This window comes from Rhinopithecus roxellana, chromosome 12, assembly GCF_007565055.1.
Source record: "Rhinopithecus roxellana isolate Shanxi Qingling chromosome 12, ASM756505v1, whole genome shotgun sequence".
Classification (NCBI taxonomy): Eukaryota; Metazoa; Chordata; class Mammalia; order Primates; family Cercopithecidae; genus Rhinopithecus; species Rhinopithecus roxellana.
The window spans coordinates 80,203,825-80,214,302 of record NC_044560.1 but is presented as its reverse complement, the minus strand read 5'-3'; the positions used below and the strand labels follow the sequence as shown (position 1 = coordinate 80,214,302).

The following is a 10,478-nucleotide window of genomic DNA, read 5'->3' as shown; positions in this document are numbered from 1 at the left end:
TTGCCCAGGCTGAACTGCAATGGTATGATCTCAGCTCACTGCAACCTCCACCTCCCAGGTTCAAGTGATTCCCCTGTCTCAGCCTCCCGAGTAGCTGTGATTACAGGCTCATGCCATCATGCCCAGTTAATTTTTGTATTTTTAATAGAGACAGGGTTTCATTACATTGGTCAAGATGGTCTCGAACTCCTGACCTCAGGTGATCCACCCACCTCGGCTTCCCAAAATGTTGGGATTACAGGTGTGAGCCGCTGTGCCCAGCCTGCTCACAGTCTTAAACAACAGTTTCATTTAATGCTCGATCAAGCTTGCATGATTATTAAAACTTGTCCTGATTGCCAACAGCATTCTCTCTCCCTTTTATCACTGGGACTTGGTGCCAACCCATGAGGTCTGGTACCTAATGCTACCTGCCAAACTGGTATTATCAGCATTCACCTTTTGGATGCTTTAAATTTCTCCATGTTACTGTGGACACTTATACGGGCCTGATATACGTGACTCCATAGACTGGAGAAGAAACTAAAGATGCAATTGCTTATCTTTTTGAATCTATTATGACCTTAGGCCCGCCACAGACTACTAAAACTGATAATGGTCCTTGCTATCTTAGCACTAGTTTTCTGAATGCATTGCAACTTTGGCACATACAACACAAAACTGGTATTTCTTATAACTCGACCTGTCAGGCCATTGTTGAACAAGCTCATCAAACCCTTAAAATATATCTTAATACATGAAAAAGGGAATATGGGAGCTCTCTCCTCGAGAACAAAGAGCAAAAATCTTACTCTCAATTTTTTGAATATTGGACAAGATGGCCAGATGGTTATTGATCGTAGGATGAAACTGGTTGAGGTCACAGAACGAAAGGTGTTAATTTGAGACATTTGTACAGGGAATTGGGAGGGACTTTATGAGGCATTGCAATGGAGTCGAGGTGCGGTTTGTGTTTCATGAACTACGGGACTAGAATGGATCCCCATAAAATGAGTGAAACCATATTATGAGTTAGAGACCACTGAAGAAAGCCCCTCCTGATAATGAAGGACCTGTCGTTGGAGAATCGACCAAAACTGACAGTGATGATTTGGAAGGCACCTGACATTACCTGGGGACAGCACCTGACATTACCCAGATAGGGACCAACAGGGAACTATCTGGCTTGCATCCATGGGAGACCCTGCAACTGCAGAGAACCAGTTTCGTATGTATCTGGCGGTAATTGGGGAAGCTACTGAGAAAGTAAGACAGACATGGATGTTGGAGTGGCTGGTAATTCTTGTTCTTTGCCAGGTGGGCTTAGCTCAAGAACATGTTTATTGGAGTCATGTTCTGAATCCCTTGGTTTTCAATGTTATTATGTGGTGGGATGCTGACCCACCTTTGTCATCTAATAATACTTCTTGGATGGGAAGTCGATGGATGCCCCTTACTCCATCACTGAAAATTTGGGATGGATTAAACTTAGTGACTCCTTGACTTTATTGTCTAGCAATCCTCCTCTTTGTTTCTCTACATTGGCACGTAAGTGTACTCACTTTCCTCACTTTCCTCACATTCCTCAGGAGTATCTTTACTATCAGCTCAAAAGGGATGTTAAGCCCACAAACTTGACTTTTATTTCTGCCGTTACGAGTAATCTTACTGAGGTTTCTAATGAAATTATACAAACGCCTGATCTTCCTATATGCCATCCGAGAAAAGACTGGCGATATAAGTTTGAGGCTGTCCGGTGGTCCCCATGCAGACAACCTGTGCCGCGCCAAGGACCTGTTTGATAATGGCACCTTACTTGATTGGGGACCCCTTGGAGATCCCATGTCTGCAAGTCAGACTATTGGATTTGGGAGTCCAGCCAATAGTTCCATCACCTGGTCAGAGTATGGGCTTTCAGGACAAATATTACAATCAAAAGGGGAACAAGTTTTAGGCCCTGTGCATACCCAAATTTGGAAACTAGGTCTTCCCTTTTTTGAATGGGTTCTTTCATAATAAAAGTGATTACATTTATAGTGGTGACAACTACACCCTCTCCTTGCACAATAATATTACTGATACAGTCCTGATTTGTGCTATGCACCCCTATATACTTTTGTTTGGGCAGGGTATTCCTAACATAGAACAGAATCAATCCTTTTATAGTATTACTGTCTCTTCCAGTAGTTGATATGCTACATACTTGTCTCATCAAAACATTACACAATTAAATATAAACTATGTCATGATTTTCTTTTTTTTTTCTTTGAGACAGAGTGTCGTTCTGCCACATGGGCTGGGGTGCAGTGGCACCATCTCAGCTTACTGCAACCTCTGCCTCCTGGGTTCAAGCAATTCTCCTGTTTCAGCCTCCCAAGAAGCTGGGATTACAGGCATGCATCACCACGCCCAACTAGTTTTTGTATTTCTAGTAAAGACAAGGATTCACCATGTTGGTCATTCTGGTCTCAAACTCCTTACTTCATGATCTGCCTGCCTCGGCCTCCCAAAGTGCTGGGATTGTGAGCCACCATGCCCGGCCCTATGTCATTATTTTAAAATGGTGGTCAGGATTGTGGCTCCCTGTATATCCAACCCAGAACTGGAAAGGGGATTCTATCTTGCAGTTATTTAGAAAAGCATTGTCTCATACTCAAAAAAAAAAAAAAAAAAAAAAGTCTGGCCTCTCTAATTGCCTTTTTAGTTTCAGCTATTATTATACTAACAATTGCTGCTACTGCAGCTATCTCTTTGACGGAATCTATTCATACAGCCTCAGTAGTGAACCACATGGTATACAGTGTAACCCATGAATTTTAAGAACAAGTAAATACTGATAAAAATATTTTATCTCACCTAGTGGCCCTTGAAGCTGTCATTGAATGGTTAGGGGATCCACAGCAGGCATTCATTACCCGTCAAAATTTACATTGTGATTAGCAATATAATTCAATCTGTGTCACACTTATGCCATATAATAGCTCCCAATATACCTGGGAGAGTGAAGGCACACCTACATGAGGCTTACCACCACCACCTGTCTTCTTGAGTTTCTACTCTTTAGTGTGAGTTAAATAAACAGCCTAAGTGATGGTCTCAGCAATTACAAACAAATACCCTTCAGTTATTACAAGAAGACTTTCAGTGGTTGAACCCAAATACTTGGTTGTCTGGGCTAAACATATGCATTGGGGTGGTGGTCGTTATGTTTATTCTTTTTTGTATCTTTTAGGCATCTGAAAATGGCTTTGTACGGCCACTCAACCCAACTATGACCAGGGAAGAATGATAGAAGTTTACTTTACATTGGATAATCAGCACGTTCTAAGAATTAAAGAAGGGGGAAATGTGGGGAGTGTACAATACATTCAAGCTTATGTACAAGGCATTTGAGGTCAAGGCATGGAAAAATACTGAGGCACTGTGTGTAAGTTGTTTGTGCATGAGACTAATTCCTTGACCCTGAAAATAGGACAAGGAACAGAATGTGTGATAAGGAGTGCTAAACACAGCCTCCTAAGAATGTGCTTTGAGTGCTTTTAGATGTAATAAGGCCATATGTGCCTCATGACCCGACCCCAAATAGCCACATGGTGGATGTTTCTTGTTTGTGTAAATTGTAGTTCAACTAGCCTTCTCAATGAATACTTGGCAGATGAATCTTAAAGCAGCACTCTCTTGGAGGAGCTGCTCGCCTCCCTGTTCAGCTGTAATTGTCTGAATACTTATTTCTTGGCATTCACTGCAGAGCAAGCTGCAGCATGGCTGCCGGCATTGATTCATGCAAGCTTCCAGCTTGCTTATCTTTGTCTGCAGCTCAATTTTACAGGCTGCTCTTTGTTAAAAAAAAAAAAAAGTAATAATAATTTGTGGACTTCTTTTTATTGAAAAGAAAACTTTATCAAGGACTGTTTTGCTCTATCTGCCTAAATAATTTCTTTTCAACTCCTGTAACAATAATAGTTAATATCATAGGAAACATTTGTAATGTATTTTCATGTATGAATAAGCAAGATAGCAAACTCTTAGTAGTGGCTGTTTTTTATTTATTTATACAAATGTGTTGGGTACAAGTGTAATTTAGTTCCATGCATAGATTGCAGAGTGATAAAATCAGGACTTTTAGGGTATCCATCACTCAGATAATGTACATTATAACTATCAAGTAATTTGTCATCATACACCCCCTACTACCTTCTCACCCTTTTACATCAGGAGTGCTGGCCCTCAATGAACAACACAACATAAATTGTTTTCTGAGACTTACATTTAAAAATCAACCTAAGAGAAAAGATGATTCCAAAGCCAATACAACGTTGGTTATATATATATATATACACACACACACACATATATACACACACGCACATATATATATATGCTTATACTCAAGAAACTTATACAGTCTTTCCTATGCACAAACCCAAAAGTAAAGCCAAATGGCTCCATGCAATAAACATCATGGTAATAATGTAAAAAAAAAAAAGCTTTCTCCAATGAATGTAAATTCAGAAATAAAATGAAGGAACTGTTCCTCTAGATGTATGGAAATCAACATAAAGACTCACAAAGACACAGAAAACACAGAAAAGCAAGGTTTATGACACTTTCAAAGAAACACAATAATTCTCCAGTATTCTAAGAAAAAAAATTCATTGAAATGACTTTAAAAGACCTTAAAAAGGCTTCAGACATAAAAAACAATTTCAGCCTTTTTTTTTTTTTTTTTTTTTTTTTAGATGGAGTCCCACTCTGTTGCCCAGGCTGGAGTATAGTGGTGTAATCTCTGCTCACTGCAACCTCTGCCTCCTGGGTTCAAGAAATCCTCCTGCCTCAGTCTCATGAGTAGCCAGGATTAAAGGCACCTGCTACCACGCCCAGCTAATTTTTGTATTTTTAGTAGCAACGGGGTTTCAACATGTTGACCAGAGTGGTCTTGAACTACTGACCTCAGCTGATCTACCTACCTTGGCCTCCCAAAGTGCTGAGATTACAGGTGTGAGCCACTGTGCCCAGCCCAAATTTTCAGACCTTTAAAGATGTTTTTATTTTTTTGCAGTGCAAGATTTAATAGAGTGAAAACAGAGCTTCTATAAAATGGGAGGGGACCCAAAGGGGGTTGCCATTGCCTGCTTGAATGCCTGGGTTTATATCCCGATCATTGTCCCTCCCGCTGTGCTCTCAGGTGATAGATGATTGGCTATTTCTTTACCTCCAGTTTTTGCCTAATTAGCATTTTAGTGAGCTCTCTTTACTACCTGATTGGTCGAGCGTGAGCTAAGTTGCAAGTCCCGTCTTTAAAGGTGGATGTGGCCACCTTCCCAGCTAGGCTTAGCGATTCTTAGTCGGCCTAGGAAATCCAGCTAGTCCTGTCTCTCAATCCCCACTCTCAACAGGAAAACCCAAGTGCTGTTGGGGAGGTTGGCCAATGACCACTGTAACTGCTTCCTGCTGAATTGGGGCATAGTAGGGGTTGTGCAGTTGAGATTTCCTTGGGAGCGGTGCCTTTGATGTCATTAACATTGGAGCATGGCCTAGCAGGCCGGTCCAGGGGTCCATGGTAGATCTTAGTCATGGACCGTATCTGGGGCTCCATTTGAAGAATGATTTGTAGCTTTACAGCTTCAATTCTGGAAGACACAAATTTAACAAGGATGTTAAAGATACAGAGATTGAAATGTATGGCCTGCAGTGTAGGGGATTATTTCTTTGGCACACTTTGCAGGCCCTGACTATCTACTTGATAATTTTGAAAAGGCCTGGTCCAGTAAATAATAATTTGGCCATCTGATGGGTGCTATCAATGCCTAAGGGAAAGGTTTGGTGAAGGGTTTTAAGTAATTTCCATTGGTTAGCTGCAGGCAAAATTATTTTTCCTTCTTTGGTAGCTAGCAATCCTGAGGGGAGGAAACTATGTCCTCGTGAGATTCCCCATTCTATTTCTTCTGCTGAGTACTGGGGCTTGGTTTCCCAGAGGGGATTACCCCGCACTAGGGGTCCTTCTATAAGCATTTCTAATGGAGGGTCCTGCCTTGCGGCTCTTTTTGCTTCAATATCTGCTTGGTGGTTCCCTTCTATTTCCCTTTCCTTTTTGATGATCCCAGCAGTGTAAGACTGCCACCAAAGAGGTTTTTATAAAAAATCTACTCAGACAAAAATAAGGAGAAAAGAATAAAAAAGAATAAACAAAGACTGTGAGATGTTTGTGACTATATAAAGTGACTAAACTTAAAAATTATCATTATTTCTGAGGAATAAAACACATCAAAAAGTTTAGAACATCTATTTAAGAAAATAATTGATGAAAACTTCCCAACTTTACCAATAGAATTAGACATACATATACAGGAAGCTCAGCAATCACCAGCAAAATACATTGCAAAACAGACTTCATCATGACACATGATGAATATCTAAAGTGAAAGTGAAAGAAGTAATTATGAAATAAAGAAAACCACATCAGACAAAAAGCAGACTTCTCAGCAGAAACTTTATTCATCAGGAGAGAATGGGATGGCACTTTTAGAGTGTTGCAAGAAAAGAAAAGTGCCAGCCAAAAATTTATATCAAGCTAGATTAACCTTCACAAATGAAGAATATAAAGTCTTATCCTGACAGATAAATGCTGGGGAAACCAATTACCACTAGACTGGGCCTACAAAAGATGTTCAAGGGATTTCTAGTATAAAAATAAAGTTTGATATTCACCATCATTAAAACATATAAAAGTATAAAACTAACAGGTCTTATAAAACAAAAGAGAAAAGAAATAAATCAAATTACAACATGACAGAACTTTATTAAACCACAAAGGTAGATAAAAAGAAAAAAATATAATTAACATTATGACAGTAACAAAACCTTACATATTAATATTAACCTTGAATATAAATCAATGAAATCCTTCATTGAAATGTACAGATTTATGAAATGAATAAGAAAAAATGATCCAACTATATGTTGCCTATAAGAATCTCACCTTACTTGTAAGACACATGTAGATTAAAAGTAAAGGGTGGAAGATAGTAATACAAATTAGAAACCAAAAGCAAACTGCAATATCTATACTTACATCAAGTAAAACAGACTTTAAATAAAAAGCAGTAACAAAAAGGATAAAGAAGGTCATCATCCAATAATACAGAAATCATTTCAGCAAAAGCATATAAGAATTCTAAATATCTATGCACCCAACATCAAAGCACCCAGATTTTAAAGGAAATATTATTAAACCTATAGAAAGAGATAGACAGTAATATAATAATAGCAGAAAAATTTAACATTCTACTCACAGCATTAGAGAGACCATTGAGATAGAAAAGTTGGCAAATCAACAAAGTACCCCCAGAACAAAATTATATCAACTACCTAGACCACAGAATAAAACTATAAATCAATATCAATAGAAATTTCAGAAACTATAAATTTACAAAGAATTTAAACAACATACTCATAAACAGTCACTGTGTAAATGAAGTAATTAACATGGACGGCCAGGGGTGGTAACTCACACCTGTAATCCCAGCACTTTGGGAGGCTGAGGCAGGTGGATCACCTGAGGTCAGGAGCTTAAGACTAGCCTGGGCAACATGGCAAATCCCATCTCTACAAAAAATTCAAAAAAATAGCTAGATGTGGTGGTGAGCACCAATGGTCCTAGCTACTCGGGAGGCTAAGATAAAAAGATTGCTTGAGCCTGGAAGGCAGAGGTTGCAGTGAGCCAAAATTGAGCCACTACACTTCAGCCTGGGTGACAGAGTAAAACCCATCTCAAAAAGAAAATTAAGATGAAAATTAAAAATTTGTGGGAAAAAAAGATGGAAATAGAAACACAATATAATAAAATGTGAGATGCAGTAAATATAGTACTAAGAGAGCAGTTTATAGCCTAAATGCCTGCACCAAAAAAGTAGAAAGCTTACATATTAAGGACCTGGCATCACACTTCAAGGAACTAGAATATTAATAACAAAACAAATTCCAAGTTAGAAGAAGAAAAATATAACAAAACTCAGAACAGAACCAAATGAAATAAAGACCAAAACAATAAAAATGATCAACAGAATAAAGAGTTGGTTTTTCAAAAAGACAAAATTGATAAATTGCTAGCTAGATTCATCACAAACAGAAGACAGTTCTAAATAAACAAAATCAGAAATGAAAGAATAGACATTACAATGGATACAACAGTAATACAAAAGATCACTAGAAATGATTATAAACAACTAGATACTCACAAACCTGAAAACTTAGAATAAATAAATTTATAGAAACATACAACCTCCCAAGATAGAGCCAGAAAGAAACAGAGTACCTGAACAAACTATTAATGAGTGGCATGATTGAGTCAGTAATTAAAAATGTCTTGACAAAGAAAAGCTTAGGACTAGAAAAATGCATAGCCTAATTCTACCAAATGTACAAAAAGTAATAATCCTCTTGAAACTCTTCCCAAAAATTGAGGATAATGAAATTCTTCCTAAGTCACTCTGAGGTCAGTATTACCCTGATACCAACATTAGGCAAGGACACAACAAAGAAAACTATTATTGTATTATTATTTATTATATTATTATTAAAAATAGACAAATGGGACTTTAAAAAGTTTTGGCACAGCAAAAAAAATAATCAACAGTCTAAACAGGCAACCTACAGAATAAATGAACATATTTGCAAACTATGTGCCAAAATGAAACTAATATTCAGAATTTACAAGTAATTCGAACAACTCAAAAATATCATAATAATAAAGAATCCCATTGAAAAAATGGGCAAATAACATTACTAAGCATTTTTTAATAAAGACATGCAAATAGCCAACACACATATGACAAAAATGCTCAATCTCAACTATAAATAGAGCTAGCATTTGATTTAAAAGTCTCACCATTGGGTATCTACTCAAAGAAAAATAGTTTATTATAAGAAAATGATGCCTATACTTGAATATTTACTGCATGCTCACAATAGCAAACCATATATACAAGAAAAGCTTAATATTCAAAATATATAGGAAATTCAAAGCAAAGACAAGTATAATAACAATAAAAATCCAACTGAAAAATGGTCAAAAGACTCAAAAAATATTTTGCCAGCAAATATTACACATGACCAATAGGTATATAAAAAAAAAATGGTTAATATCACCTACCAACAGGCATTTGCAAATGAAAACAATGATGACCTATCACTTGAACTGTGTTAGGATTGCTAATATCAAAAACAGAAAATAGGCCGGGCGCGGTGGCTCAAGCCTGTAATCCCAGCACTTTGGGAGGCCGAGACGGGCGGATCACGAGGTCAGGAGATCGAGACCATCCTGACTAATACAGTGAAACCCCGTCTCTACTAAAAAATACAAAAAACTAGCCGGGCGTGGCGGCGGGCGCCTGTAGTCCCAGCTACTCGGGGGGTTGAGGCAGGAGAATGGCGTAAACCCGGGAGGCGGAGCTTGCAGTGAGCTGAGATCCGGTCACTGCACTCCAGCCTGGGCGACAGAGCGGGACTCCGTCTCAAAAAAAAAAAAAAAAAAAAAAAAAAAAAAAACAGAAAATAGAGAAAGAAGTAACATCTGTCATTGTTGTTCCTGAGATTTCTGAAACAAATCTTAATATCACCACTGCTCTCACACATTTCAGACATGACGGGAAAACTTAAGAAATAACCTAACATGCAGTTCCTCAAAAATACTCAGATATATTTTTATATTCCCCCAAAGCAATGGAAGAGCAGGTATACCATGCAATACCTTATAAGCCATAAAGAGGAGTTTAGTTCTCAAGGTACCCTCAAAGGAAAACCACTAAATAGGAAGTAGAGTCCTTAGAAAGAATTTAAGGATACGGGACAAAAATGCTCCTACTTGAGAGCTAGAGAAAAAAAAATGGCTTTTTAGGAAATCTTTGCATTGAAGCAGAGCATCCCATACCACATTTTAAGGTCCGGCATTCTTTTTGACCTTTGAACCTCTCGTCTGTGTTATCTGCTTCATTCATGCTTACCTACCTGAGTTTTAGACTACTGTCTCATGTCTCTTCACATTCTAGGGCTCTTTTATTTGCTCAAGGCAGGAGATCAGACCAGAGTCAGAGACAGCAAGGCCTGTTTTGTTAGAAAAAAGTAACATGACTTGCTGGCATTCTCTAGTACCATGTTCAGTAGAGAAAATACTATGAAAGATTCTAGATATTTAATTCCAAAATATAGTTTTCTGATAGAACCTTTAGAATATTTAGAACATATTTTACATTTCTGGGTCCGTAGCTCCACTATCCAATACTAGTGAATTTAAAATTGGTCCTGGATATTAGTTTTTAATATTTGGGCAACAATATTTATTGCCATTGAATTTCTAGAGATGGGGGTGAAACCCCATCTCTACTAAATATACAAAAATTAGCTGGCCGTGGCAGTGCACGTTTGTAGTCCTAGCTACTCAGAAGGCTGAGGCAAGAGAATCACTTGAACCTGGGAGGCAGAGGTTGCAGTGAGCCAAGATC

General features: G+C 38.1%; 1 long non-coding RNA gene across 1 annotated transcript; it reads left to right on the top strand.

Moving 5' to 3' along the window:
* Window positions 1–963: 963 nt before the first annotated feature.
* On the top strand, window positions 964–3,834 carry LOC104667895. The gene is made up of 2 exons (XR_748732.1): window positions 964–1,245; window positions 3,212–3,834. It is a non-coding gene; the product is annotated as an uncharacterized LOC104667895 (long non-coding RNA).
* The last annotated feature ends 6,644 nt before the right edge of the window (window positions 3,835–10,478 follow it).